The sequence below is a fragment of the Littorina saxatilis genome, linkage group LG2, assembly GCF_037325665.1.
Source record: "Littorina saxatilis isolate snail1 linkage group LG2, US_GU_Lsax_2.0, whole genome shotgun sequence".
Taxonomy (NCBI): Eukaryota; Metazoa; Mollusca; class Gastropoda; order Littorinimorpha; family Littorinidae; genus Littorina; species Littorina saxatilis.
In genome coordinates, this window is record NC_090246.1 from 11342559 (window position 1) to 11357204 (window position 14646).

Sequence of the window (14646 nt, forward strand, 5' to 3'; positions counted from 1 at the left end):
GTTGATGTCTCGACCCTCGACTCTGATGTCTTTGGTGAGTTCGCTGGTGCGATGTCTAAAGAGGAACCAGTTCGCTCTTTTGTAGTTCCACCGTGGGAAGGAAGCTTCAGTGCAGGACTCCATGCCCAGGGTCAAAAAGACTGGCCGATGGTCACTTCCACCTAGCTGTTCTCCGACATCTCTGCTGGTTAGCTGGTGCATGTCTTCCGTGCAGAAGGCTAGGTCAGGAGTTGATGTAGTGTGCCATCTTCTGGAGTAGAATGTAGGGCAGTCAAAGGGACTGTTCAAAAGGATGAGACCTTTGTCGTCCTGCCAGTTCTCCACCTCTTCTCCTCTCCGATCCAGGTGGTCATATCCCCAACTCTGTGAATGACTGTTGAAGTCACCCACCACGATGAAGTTGGAGGCCTTTGCGGGGATCGTGTCAAGGGCGAGGTGTCTATCATTGGGGCAGTAGAAGTTGACAAGATGGAATTCTGATGTCTTCGTCTGGATTCGAATCACCTGATATTCGGAGTCCTCCATGTGCGTTTCTATCAAACAGGCATTGATGTTGTTCCTGATGAGGGTCAGGATTCCTCCTTTGCTTCGGTCTGTTCATTCGGACCTAAGGCATTGGTAGCCTCTCACTTTGAAGGACTTTTCGGGTGTCAGGTGCGTCTCCTGAATACAGCAGATGTTGATGTTCTTCTCATGCAGGATATGCTCCAACTCTGTCTTCTTGTTCAGGATACTTTCTGCGTTCCAGTGCATGACCTGAAAAGGTCGCTGCTGACTGGGTTTCTTCCCGGTTGTGGTGGTGCCAGTCACTTTCCTCCCGCGTCCCCTGGCGTGACAAGACGGACGGGAGGGACCTCCAGTAGTTGGGGCTGGGTCCCTTTGAGGCATGGGACCCGACGCTGCTCCACCCTGGGGGGTCCTCAATGGGCGAGCGCCATTTCCATCTGTGCTGGTTGATTGTGTCATCATTTGCGTAAGTGCGTGTACCCGTGGTTTGTTAGAATGCGCCGTGCGGCCCGGGTCCTCCGTCTTCAGCATTCGGGGTTTTCTGTCGGGGTTACCTCACCCTTAGCTCATGGCCCGTACGTCCTACCCTGAGAGCACAGGGGGGAGGATTTGCCGGGATCCCACCCGGAGCCAGTTTGGTCCGCGGCCGCAAGCGGCTGATCTCCATATCTGAAGACCGTTCCCCTATCCGCCACCCGGGGACGCGCTGGGTTGGGGGTGGTCGCCCCACTGAAAATCCCACACTGGGTTAAGAAAGATCAGCCTGTCCCAGATATTTGGATTAAAAACAAGCTCTGAAAATTAAAAATATAACAATTATGATCAAAATTAAATTTCCGAAATCGATTTAAAAACAATTTCATCTTATTCCCTGTTGGTTCCTGATTCCAAAAACATATAGATATGATATGTTTGGATTAAAAACACGCTCAGAAGTTTAAACGAAGAGAGGTACAGAAAAGCGTGCTATGCAGCACAGCGAAACCACTACCGCGCTGAACAGGCTCGTTAGTTTCACTCCGTTATGCACAAGCGGCGGACTACGGTCATTGTGAAAAAATGCAGTGCGTTCAGTTTCATTCTGTGAGTTCCACAGCTTGACTAAATGTAGTAATTTCGCCTTAAGCGACTTGTTTCTTTCTTTCTTTCTTTCCTTTTTCTTTGCTTTCGTTTTATCAGTCTGTTTGTCTGTCTTTTATTCCATCTTTAGTGTTTAATGTTGTGTATTCCCGTGTTAATATGCATTTACTTGAACAGATAATTTCTAACTTATCCCACACAGACGGAGATGAACAGCACAGTAGTAGTAGTAGTAGTAGTAGTAGTGGTAGTCGTAGTAGTAGTAGTAGTCGTAGTCGTAGACGTAGCAGCATCAGCAGTAGTAGTATATGAAGTAGAAGCAGTTTTGGAAGTAGTGGTAGTTAGTGGCAGTAGCAGTAGGAACAGCAGCAATAGTAGAAGCAGCAGCAGTAGTAGTACTTTCGAACCTGTCCACAACCACCCAAGGGACCGACCAAAAGTGATCGTAATAGACAGGTGGTCGTTATAGACAGGTGGTCGTTATAGACAGGTGACAGGTGGTCGTTATAGACAGGTGGTCGTTATAGACAGGTGGTCGTAATAGACAGATGGTCGTTATAGACAGGTGACAGGTGGTCGTTATAGACAGGTGGTCGTTGTAGACAGGTGGTCGTTATAGACAGGCAGCAGGTGGTCGTCATAGACAGGTGGTCGGTATAGACAGGTGGTCGGTATAGACAGGTGGTCGTTATAGACAGGTGGTCGTTATAGACCGATGATAGGCGGTCGTTATAGACAGGTGGTCGTTATAGGCAGGTGGTCGTTATAGACAGGTGGTCGTTATGAAAAGGTGAACTATACAAGGTGTTACAGAAAAATGCTAATAACATCTATTGACCAAATTACGTCATATTTGGTATCTATTAACTTCAGCCTATGCAGGGCCTGTCCACAAAGTGTCAATATTGTAGATGGAATGGTCTGACTTTTGTGCAATTTAAAAAAAAATCGGGGGTCGACTCAACAGAAACAGGTTTGACATTGAGCGCTAGCCATACTTACCTAAATTAAACCCTTCAGAATGTTACCTTTTTGATTATTTGAATGCATGAGTATACACAAACACCCCCTTCACCACCAGATTATTGATGACCTGAAGAAAGCAGTTACAGCGAGGTTCAGGGCAATCCCTAGACACGAAAGCGTTGGTGTCATTTACAATTTCGGAGGTGTAATTTGGAACACATTGTGGAGAGACTGAAAAAGTCGGACTATTTTACCTACAGACAGTTTACTTTGTGGAATGGTCGTGAACAAACTGAAATTCATGCACAATAACTATAAATAGATTTGCTTAACTCAAATGACTGGAAAAAAATTACACAATAGTGCGCAAAATTCATCAATGTCATGATCGCATTCATCCACGAAATATACCCTGATCTTGTCTGTAATTGTTGTTTTAAGTTCACTGACTGTCTACTGTTAGTTATGGCATACTAGGTTCTTTAATAACCCCAGAGGTAGCAATCTAAAGGGCGTAAATCGGGCTAGTTTGGCCATCACTCAATTTCAAACCTCGTACTGTTCACTTGATCCTCGAAACAGGCAAACCATCCGCTGTCAGGGCCGTGAATGCTACTGACTTTTATTTCACCTCAATGGGCGAGGGCGGGATGATAAAAAGAGCATTTTAGCTTTTCTTATTCTGTTATAGTGTTAAGATAAAGATCAATTCAATTCAATTTAATTCAATTCAATTTAATACAATTCTCTCTCATTCTCATTCTCATAAATCAGACTCAAACCATCCGTTTGTTGCACCACACTTTGAAGTAATTCCACACTTTGAAGTAAACCCATTTTTTACTTCAAAGTGTGGGGGGATCTTCCCACACTTTGAAGTAAACTCAGTTTTTACTTCAAAGTGTGGGGGGATCTTCCCACACTTTGAAGTAACTTACTTCAAAGCGTGGGACTTTTGCATCGCCTGTTTGAGCCTGATGATTTTGTCAAAAAAAATGGCAAAGTCTTTTGGATGAGTGAACAGAAAAAGTGAGCGAGCCAAGAAACATAATGATGTTTGTTATCAGGCTTTAAGCAATGTCCCATTGTTGAGTGTGACGAAAACTCGTGATGACGATTTTAAAACATGTTGGGTCACGCATGGTCCAATCTTACATGGTCCAATCTTACATGGTCCAACCTTACATGGTCCGACCTTACATGGTCCAATCTTACATGGTCCAATCTTACATGGTCCAATCTGACATGGTCCAACCTTACATGGTCCAACCTTACATGGTCCAATCTTACATGGTCCAACCGTGCATGGTCCAACCTTACATGGTCCAACCTTACATGGTCCAATCTTACATGGTCCAATATAACATGGTCCAACCTTACATGGTCCAACCTTACATGGTCCAACCTTACATGGTCCAACCCTACATGGTCCAATCTTACATGGTCCAATCTTACATGGTCCAATATTACATGGTCCAACCTTACATGGTCCAACCTTACATGGTCCAACCTTACATGATCCAATCTTACATGGTCCAATCTTACATGGTCCAATCTTACATGGTCCAATAATATATATATGGACCATGTAAGATTGGACCATGTAAGGTTGGACCATGTTAGGTTGTACCATGTAAGGTTGGACCATGTAAGGTTGGACCATGTAAGGTTGGACCATGCGTGACCCAACATGTTTTAAAATCGTCACCACGAGTTTTCGTCACACTCAACAATGGGACATTGCAAAAAGCCTGAAAACAAACATCACTATGTTTCTTGGCTCGCTCACTTTTTCTGTTCACTCATCCAAAAGACTTTGCCATTTTTTTTTACAAAATCATCAGGCTCAAACAGGCGATGCAAAAGTCCCACGCTTTGAAGTAAGTTACTTCAAAGTGTGGGAAGATCCCCCCACAATTTGAAGTAAAAACTGAGTTTACTTCAAAGTATGGGAAGATCCCCCCACACTTTGAAGTAAAAAATGGGTTTACTTCAAAGTGTGGGGCACATCCCCACACTTTGAAGTAATTTACTTCAAAGTGTGGGATTACTTCAAAGTGTGGTGCAACATCCGTTGTCAAGGCCGTGAATGCTACTGACTGGATTGGAGATACTCTTATGTCGCCTGGCGCCATGTGAGGCATATCTGATGAAACCATTCATAGCACCGATGCCGTGATTGTGCAGAGCTGCTCTACGGTTTTGAACGTCCCCATTTCACTAGCAAACATCGTCCCCAAATACCTGTTTGTTTCTAAAAATCACGCTGGAGGTTGCATTTTATGTAATAACCTCCTGAAATGAGTTTTCACACTTTAGAATGGCATTTAACGCTCATTGAAGTTTTAATAAACTTTCTAACACCTAAACCATATTCGTAGCACCGATGACGTAATTGTAGCTCTGCGCTTTGTGGCCACATACGTCCCCATTTCACTGCTGTACAGCAAACATCGTCCCCAAATACCTGTTTTTCTAAAAATCACGTTGGAGGTTGCATTTTATGTAATAACATCCTGAAATGAGTTTTCACACTTTAAAATGTCATTTAATGCTCATTGAAGTTTTAAGAAACTTTCTAACACGTAAAACAAAAGAGACCCCAAATGCCTGTGTTTTGAGCAAGATGGCATTTTGATACACAGCCGACCCCAAATGACTGCAAAACCACCTATGTGTGTGTGTGTGTGTGAGTGCGTGAGAGATAGACAGACAGACAGACAGCCAGGGAGTTTTGTTTGAGCATTTGCAAAAGAGTTTGGGAAGCACAAAAGCAGATCTACGCTGACACATTGAAAGGAATTTTGAGCGACACAAGGCTCGCAGACCACATCGAAATGTCTTTGCCGAAGCCTCGTAAAAAGAAAAGTTTGTATTTATTACATACACGACAATGAAAATCAAACATTAGGAGGTTTAGCGGTTTCTTGCGCTATAGATTGAATACCAGATACTTTGATTGGTGCAAGTTTGAAACAAGGAAGACCCCAAGGGGAAAACGAGAGAGATCGATAGATACAGATACAACAAGAAATTCCTCCGATAGGAAAAACACCCCCGTTGGTCAAAGGGAAATAACCATTCTCACTGCACCCATTCTCACTGCCACCAACTGAGAAGGTTATTTCCCTTTGACCATGAATATGTTTCTGTATAAATCCTTGTAGAATCTTAATCCAGCAATAACTCCCTAACCGTGTGTTTGACTGGTCCCAATTTTTGTAAGGACCGTCTCAGGAATGTATAGAACCTGTTCACCAAGTTTGGTGACGATCGGTCCGTTCATTCTTGAGATCTATATGCGAACACAAACACACAAACAAACAAACAAACAAACAAACAAACACATCGAGTGAAACCTATACACACCCCTATACCGGGGGTGTAAAGAGGCATGCACATATACTGCATAATTGTCATGTAAATGTTGACATCACACAACAATGGGGCGAGGGGTTGATGAGAAATACGAAAATGACTCAGACATAACAATTAAGATATGATCCGTTTTATTTTCCATTGTAATGGAGTAAGCATACTAAAGTATTGTCTACATCCAGCCCGAGCGGGGACATGGCTCAGTCGGTAGAGGCGCTGGCTTTAAATCCAGATGTCGCTATCAGCGTGGGTTCGATTCACACGTTCGGCGAGGGATTTGTTTCCCATAGTAAACTCTGTGCAGACTCTACTCGGTGTTCGAACACCCCCAGGTGCACGCATGCGCACGATAAAGAACCCAAGTTCACAGCGAAAGTGAAGAAGGCCAACTTGCTGATGCTTTTTTCGGATTTCTTTCGTGAGAAGGTTGTACAAATTCGTAACAGCTTCGTCATTTCTGTTGATCAAAGTCAGTCAGCCGAGCATGCGGCACAATATTCTGGTCCGTATTTTTACATTTAGTCAAGTTTTGACTAAATGTTTTAACATAGAGGGGGAATCGAGACGAGGGTCGTGATGTGTGTGTGTGTGTGTGTGTGTGTGTGTGTGTGTGTGTGTGTGTGTCTGTGTGTGTCTGTGCGTGTGTGTGTGTAGAACTACTGGACCGATCTTTATGAAATTTTACATGAAATCCCCAGATCTTTTTTTCATTTTTTCGATAAATGTCTTTCATGACGTCATATCCGGCATTTTGTAAAAGTTGAGGCGGCACTGTCACACCTTCATTTTTCAATCAAATTGATTGAAATTTTGGCAAAGCAATCTTCGACGAAGGCCGGACTTCGGTATTGCATTTCAGCATGGAGGCTTAAAAATTAATTAATGACTTTGGTCATTAAAAATCTGAAAATTGTAATTAAAATTATTTTTTTATAAAACGATCCAAAATTACTTTTATTATATTCTTCATCATGTTTTGATTCCAAAAACATATATATTATATATATATATATATATATATGTTATATTCGGATTAAAAACAAGCTCTGAAAATTAAAAATATAAAAATTATGATTAAAATTAAATTTCCGAAATCGTTTTAAAAACAATTTCATCTTATTCCTTGTCGGTTCCTGATTCCAAAAACATATAGATATGATATGTTTGGGTTAAAAACATGCTCAGAAAGTTAAAACGAAGAGAGGTACAGTAAAGCGTGCTATGCAGCACAGCGCAACCGCTACCTCGCTGAACAGGCTCGTCACTTTCACTGCCTTTTGCACTAGCGGCGGTCTACGGTCATTGTGAAAAAATGCAGTGCGTTCAGTTTCATTCTGTGAGTTCCACAGCTTGACTAAAATGTAGTAATTTCGCCTTACGCGACTTGTTTTAGTTCCAATCCAGTGTCAGTGGAGTCTGTCCGCAAGTTGGTTTCAGCCACCCAACCCAAAACATGTGAACTTAACCCCATGCCAACCAAACTGATGTATGACAACCTAGACGTCTTTCTCCCCATCATTACCAATCTGATAAATGAGTCACTTTCCTCGGGTTCAGTTCCACTAGCTTGTTAAACAGCTGTTGTAAAACCTCTTTTGAAGAAGCCGTCCCTCAAAAATTATAGACCCGTTTCAAACTTGCCATTCTGGTCCAAAATCATGGAAAAAGGTTGTCCTAAATCAGCTCAATGCACGCCTTGAAGCAAACAGCCTTTTGAACGTACACCTGTCCGCCTATCGTGCGAACCACTCAACTGAAACTGCTTTGTTGCGCATTGTAAATGACCTACTCATGATCACTGCTCTGGTTGGTCTCTTCTTTTGGTAGTGCAATAGCGTTAACTATGGATTGTTGTTATCATCATTTGCATGGGGACTTGTCTGTTAGTCCAAACAGTGATATGGTTATTGTGATATTCTTGGCTGCACTTTAACATGGAATGTATGTATGTATGTATGTATGTATGTATGTATGTATGTATGTATGTATGTATGTATGTATATATGTAGGTATGTATGTAGGTATGTATGTAGGTATGTATGCATGTGTGTTGGTGTGTCGGTGTGTCAAGTGTGCAAGTAAAAAGGGTATTGTAGTTGTACATATATTACTTTAGATATTTTTTTGTTATCATGGGTTTTATGAATTTTCTTCTCTTATTCTTTTATAATTATTAATTAATGACCTATATGTGCTGATGACCAATTTAATTTCCTTTGTTGGATCAATAAAATGTTATGAGTTATGATCACAACAAAGTCTCCGCTCTTCTTCTGTTAGATCTATCCGCTGCATTTGTATCGAATTCCCTAAACATTCCATTTATTTTCAACTTTCTATCTCTTCCAACATAAAAGTCAAAACAGGTCCTCATATAACCGCATTTTGACGGAAGTACACAAATAATACACAATGTCTACAAATAGGCGACAATCCCCCTGTGTGTGTGTGTGTGTGTGTGTGCCGTGTGTGTGTGTGTGTGTGTGTGTGTGTGTGTGTGTGTGCGTGTGTGTCTGTGTGTGTGTGTGTGTGTGTGTGTGTGTGTGTGTCTGTGTGTGTGTGTGTGTTCGAGTGTTGAAGTGTAAGTTTCTGCTATTTTTTTGGTCATTGCTTTATCTGTGTGTGTGTGTTGGTGTGTGTGTGTATGTGTACGTGTGTGTATGTGTACGTGTGTGTATGTGTACGTGTGTGTATGTGTACGTGTGTGTGTGTATGTGGGTGTGTGTGTGTTTGTATGTATTTGTGCGAGTGCCTGCCTGCCTGTGTGTGCGTGCGTGTAGGTATAATTGTGCGTCTGTTCCTTCATACGTTTGTTTGCGTGTGCGCGCGTGTGACGGTGTGTGTGTGTGTGTGTGTTTGTGTGTGTGTATGTGTGTGTGTGTGAGAGTGTGGTTGTTTGTGTGTGTGTGTGTGTGTGCGTGCGTGCGTGCGTGCGTCAGTGCGTGCGTGCATGTGTAGTTGTGCGTCTGTTTATTCATTCGTTTGTTTGCGTGCACGCGCGCACATGTGTGTGTGTGTGGGGGGTAGGGGTGTGTGTGTGTGTGTGCGTGTGCGTGTGTGTGAGTATGTGTTTGTATGTATTTTTGCGAGTGCCTGCCTGCCTGTGTGTGCGTGCGTGCGGGTATAATTGTGAGTTTGTTTGCGTGCGCGTGCGTGCGTGTGTGTGTGTGTGTGTGTGTGTGTGTGTGTGTGTGTGTGCGTGCGTGCGTGTGTGTGTGTTTGTGTGTGTGTGTGTGTGTGTGTGTGTGTGTGCGTGTGTTCGACGGTGTGTGTGTGTAGGTGTGTGTGTGCATCCCCCCTTACCACACACTATTATGAGCTGAGTATTTGTGCCTCGATATTTTATTGATGTTCTTACGTGTTATGTTGTTTATTATGATTCACCACACCCGAGTTTCTCGTAATTGAGATAATACAGTGTTCTATGTCTATGTCTATGTCTAACACACATGCACACACGCGCGTAGGCTAAACAAATCCAATCAACTTTATATAAACATACATCCTGTTCACAATTAACGAGGACAAACAAAATTTACAAATACCAAAGTACAACAATTTATCTTTTGTAAAAATTCGGACACACATTTTCCCAATTAATATGAAAGTCACTGAATTTATCTTCTTTTCACTACACCTTATATCTTGTTTCCCCAAACACTGATTGATTTCTGCCTTTTCAAATTTACCAGTAACCCAAACGTTCGCTCTTTTGTCCAAAACAGTTTTACCGATACACAATCATTAAAAACTTAACTTACACCACATCGTCCAACTCTTGTGTTAATACTTTAATACTTTAATACTCAAATGTACATAGCTGTGCCTAATTCAAATGCTACTCATATTTCACCCTGCTGTATAACACATGCAATATTGTGTATTTGACGTAGAATGTCTTCACAGCCATCCGTGTGACCTATTCACTTACCCGATAATCATATCACCTTCGTATCCATTTACTTTACTTTGTCTTGAAAACACATTTATTCTTTATTCTTCCTTACTCTCCTTCTTACTTGTGTTCTGTATAAAGTCATGCTCTGTTTCCCCAGAGGCTATGTGAGAGCTAGCCTCTGTCCCTTGTGCAGCCACTTTTCCCGTTGTTCGGCGTGGGGTAGAGTACCACCGTTTCGGCCCTGGATTTTAAGCATGTACTTCAGAGATGCCATTACCTAAATGCCTGTTGATTTTCTAACTTCCAGGGCTAGAATCGGTGGTTTCTGTTCCAAGGCGGCAACTCTCTCACAGAAAGTATTATTTTACAATGTTCTTGATGCTTGTATAGCAATAGCCATAGTTGTTAGAAGAGGAAATGGTGTGAACTTAGCTATTGTATTATGGTCTCTACACTTCGTCTATAGTTACAGTCCCAACGAATCGCGACAAAATAACTCTGAAAAGGACTCAGTAAATACTAGCAACCGTGAAGTACGCTCGATTCCTATAAGTACGCTGTTTTGTTTTGTAATATTAGTTTTTTTAGTCTTGAAACTGATGTTATGTGGGGACATTAATCCGAATCCGGGACCAGTTTCTCCGTTAGAAAAAGGTGAACTTATAGTAGCACACTTAAACACCAGAAGTTTGAGGAACAAACTTGATATTGTGGAAAGTGAAATTAGAGATTTTGACATAGTAACTTTATCTGAGACTTGGTTACCTGCTGGTAAGATGCAAGACCAATTTAATATTAATGGTTTCCATCCACTTGTGCGGAGAGACAGACCAGACGGAGCACACGGTGGTGTGGCAATATATGTTAAAGATTACTTATGCTGTAAAGAGAGAACAGATCTTTTGATTCCTAACCTTGAAGCCACATGGATCGAAACCAAATTGAATCAAGAAACTATATTGATAGGCTCGTTTTACCGGCCTCCTAGTGCCCCTGTTGCTTATTGGCAACTGATCGATTCTTCTATTAAACAAGTTATGGCCACCCCTCACAAATTCATAATTCTTGGTGATTTTAATTCCGATTTTAATGACAACCCACCAAAGCAACTCACAGACATTTTGTATCTGAATAGCTTAAAGCAACTAGTTACAAGTCCCACACGGATAACTGAAGATACGTCCACCTGTATCGACCTGATTATTACCCCAAGCACTGACATTGTTGATAAAGTAGAAGTTATTCCTCCCATTTGTAGTGATCACTCCGTACCAGTCGTTTATTTAAAGCATCATTTGAAGAAAAGATCACACTCAAAAAGAACAATTTTAGATTATAGCAAACTAGACGGTCAAAAGTTAATAGCTGAGTTACAGAAAATTGATTGGTCAAACATAGTGACTTTAGAAGATATTCATATCGCAGCTTCTCTTTTTTCGGAGCAGTTGTATTCGATCGTGAAAACCTGCTTGCCTGTCAAGGAAGTCACCATTCGGGAGGGAGACACACCCTGGATCACATCATATATTTTGAAATTAAAAGACCGAAAAAGATTTATTCATACTATTGCTGTGCATGTAGACACACCACAAGCTTGGGAACTCTTTCGTAAGATAAGGAACCAATACACAGATGCTATTCGAACGCGAAAGAAACAATATTTAGAGGAACTTGACCGGTCCGTATCTGATCCAAAGAAATTTGGTCAGAAGCAGTGGTGGAAGTTAGTTAACAGGTTTATGGCAAAGAAAGGCTCTGACCAAAACGAAATCCCGCCACTAACAGTTGATTGTAAAACCTATTTTGAAGACCAGGAAAAGGCTGAATTATTTAATATGTCTTTTGTTAAACAATCAGAAATAAACGACACAGACGATAATGTTCCCGATATAGATAATGCTGAGTTTTTTGTCGACGATATGGTCGTGACTTCTGAAGAAGTGAAAAGTGTAATAGAAAGTATTGATACATCTAAAGCTGTCGGGCCTGATAAAATTCATAATAAGATTCTTATTGCAAGTTTACCTATAATAGCAGAACCTCTATCTATTTTATTTACAAGATCATTAAATGAGGGTGTATTTCCAAGCATATGGAAAACAGCACACATAACACCGATATTTAAAAAGGGGGATAAAGGAGACTGTTCAAATTATCGTCCCATCTCACTCTTAAGCTGCGTAGGTAAAGTCCTTGAAAAATGTGTTCAGAAACATGTGTTTGATTATTTTGTATCGAATAACATAATCACACCTTCCCAGTCTGGTTTTATTCCCGGTGACTCCACTGTGTACCAGTTAACATGCCTATATAACGACTTTTGCAAGTCACTCGACGACAGCATTACTGTCCAGGCAATCTTTTTCGACATTTCCAAAGCATTTGACAGAGTCTGGCACAAAGGTCTTTTGAGAAAGTTATTTGCACTAGGGATTCGAGGTCAGATGTTTAATTGGTTGCAAAACTATTTAACTGATCGAAAACAAGCAGTGGTGCTTAAAGGAAGTATGTCTAGCTACTTACCTGTGCAAACAGGCGTTCCACAAGGCTCTATTCTAGGACCTCTCCTTTTTCTGGTTTACATTAACGACATAGTTGATAACGTTGAATCCATTATTAAACTGTTTGCCGACGATACAAGTATGTATTTAAGCCTGAAAAATTCTCAGATGCGAACAGATATTTTTAACTCAGATCTTGAAAAAATCGACCAGTGGGCTAGTCAGTGGAAAGTTAAATTTAATCAAAGTAAAACAAAACTTCTGAATATAAGCAGGAAAAGAAATCCAGATTACATCCCTTTGAACTTCGGTGGCACAATTTTACAAGAAACTGAAAGTCATAAACATCTTGGTATTATTATTCAGAATAACGGTAAGTGGGAGTTACATATTAAATCTGTTATAGCAAAATGCCGTACGCTAGTAGCTTGCTTACGATCTTATAAATATAGACTAGGCAGAAAAGCTTTAGAAACAATGTATAAATCCTTCATATTGCCACATTTTGATTATGCTGATGTTCTCTGGGACAACTGCCCTAAGGAGTTAGCCACCGAGCTCGAAAGTATTCACTTAGATGCAATTCGAACCATTGTTGGAGCAGTCCGCGGTACAAGCCATCAAAAATTGTACGATGAGTCAGGCTTTATTTCATTACTAGAGAGGCGAAAACGTCATAAATTGATATTATTTCACAAGATCGTTCACCGCAAGGTGCCAAACTACTTATTAGCGATATTGCCACCATTGATATCAACTAATAACCCATATCACCGGCGCAGACCTCTAGACAGGAAAGTTCCATCGTTTAAAACTGAATTATATAGAAACTCATTTCTCCCATCTACTACACAACTCTGGAATTCTTTACCAGACTATATAAAACTTAGTGATTCCCTAAGTGAATTTAAGCACTTTTTGTCAAAAAACGATTTAAGTCCGCCGTGTTATTTTTATTCTGGAGATCGCATGTCACAAATAATTCACTGTAAGCTCAGGTTATATATAAGTGATCTCAATAACGATCTAGTGAGACGTCACGTTGCTACAGATGCATCTTGTGACTGTGGATTCCCGTCCGAATCCGTACAACACTTCATATTCGATTGTCCAAATTATCGCGAAGCACGTCAAGAAACTATACATACCCTCCCTAATCACACAATTCACCTCCCCCACCTTTTAAACGGAGACAGACAGTATTCTTTAGATTTGAACAGGAAATTTTTTTCCACCGTACACTCGTTCATTGAACGTTCAGGCCGCTTTGGGTAAGTCAGAATAAATGCTCTACAAGCCGGACAACAACTTAAACTTCTGCACATCTCCTACCTATCCCTCTTCTTTTATTCATCTTCTTTCCCTCCTTCCTTCCTTTACTGTCTTTCTTTATAATCATTATGCAACGTTCATTACGTTATTAATAGATTTGGTTTATTGAGACACATTTTTCACCCGTTACCGCCTTATGTTGTAATGTCATGCAGGAACACCACTATAAGCTTCTAGCTTGTTGCTGTTTCTGTGAACTTTGTATACATGTCATGATTGTAACCTATGTTAAAATAAACTTATGTTTAAACCAAAAAAAAGAAGAGGTTTAACATAACCGACTTCGCTACCACATAAACAAAAAATGTTTATTCTCCCCAACATTCTGGTCAACAAAATCATTATTATAGACAGTCATTCAATTTCAAGACAATCATCACAGCTTTGAACCGACCCTTTTGTTCAACCTCGACCTCGACCTCAGAACTCTCGAAGCCACTACTTCGGCTTTCAATTTAGCTCTTGCATACCGAGTAGCTGGCAACTTTGCTTCCGAAGTTTCCACTTTCAATGTTAATTTGCAGGGTCTCTCACTTGACATCATTATACGACGATATCGCTTCTTAAGGGTCCTTACCCATCCAAAAGAAACCTCCAACGCATACTACAATTGCAGGACATTCCTGTTTTTAAGGCAGCTCATAGTGAAATGAGCTCAGACAGAATATCGAAGACGTGAAATGCGTCAATCGAGCAACTGTCGTAACTTGGCTACAATGAGATGGTCGGCTACCTTGCACCATAGACACGAACTGTGACATTCTTGTTTAATTTAGGTGAAATGCTTGAAACACAGTGGCTCAAAAGCGACAGTTCGATCAGTTACTAACCGAAAAAAACGAGCTCGAGTCATTCGGCGAAGGTGGCGAGCTTTCAAACCATCACGACTGAATAACTCATATTACATCTTATCATCACGCGTTTTTCACACGAGTAGCATGGTGCAGGGGTTATGGATTCGGAAATTCGATCCGGCGCTCTGGG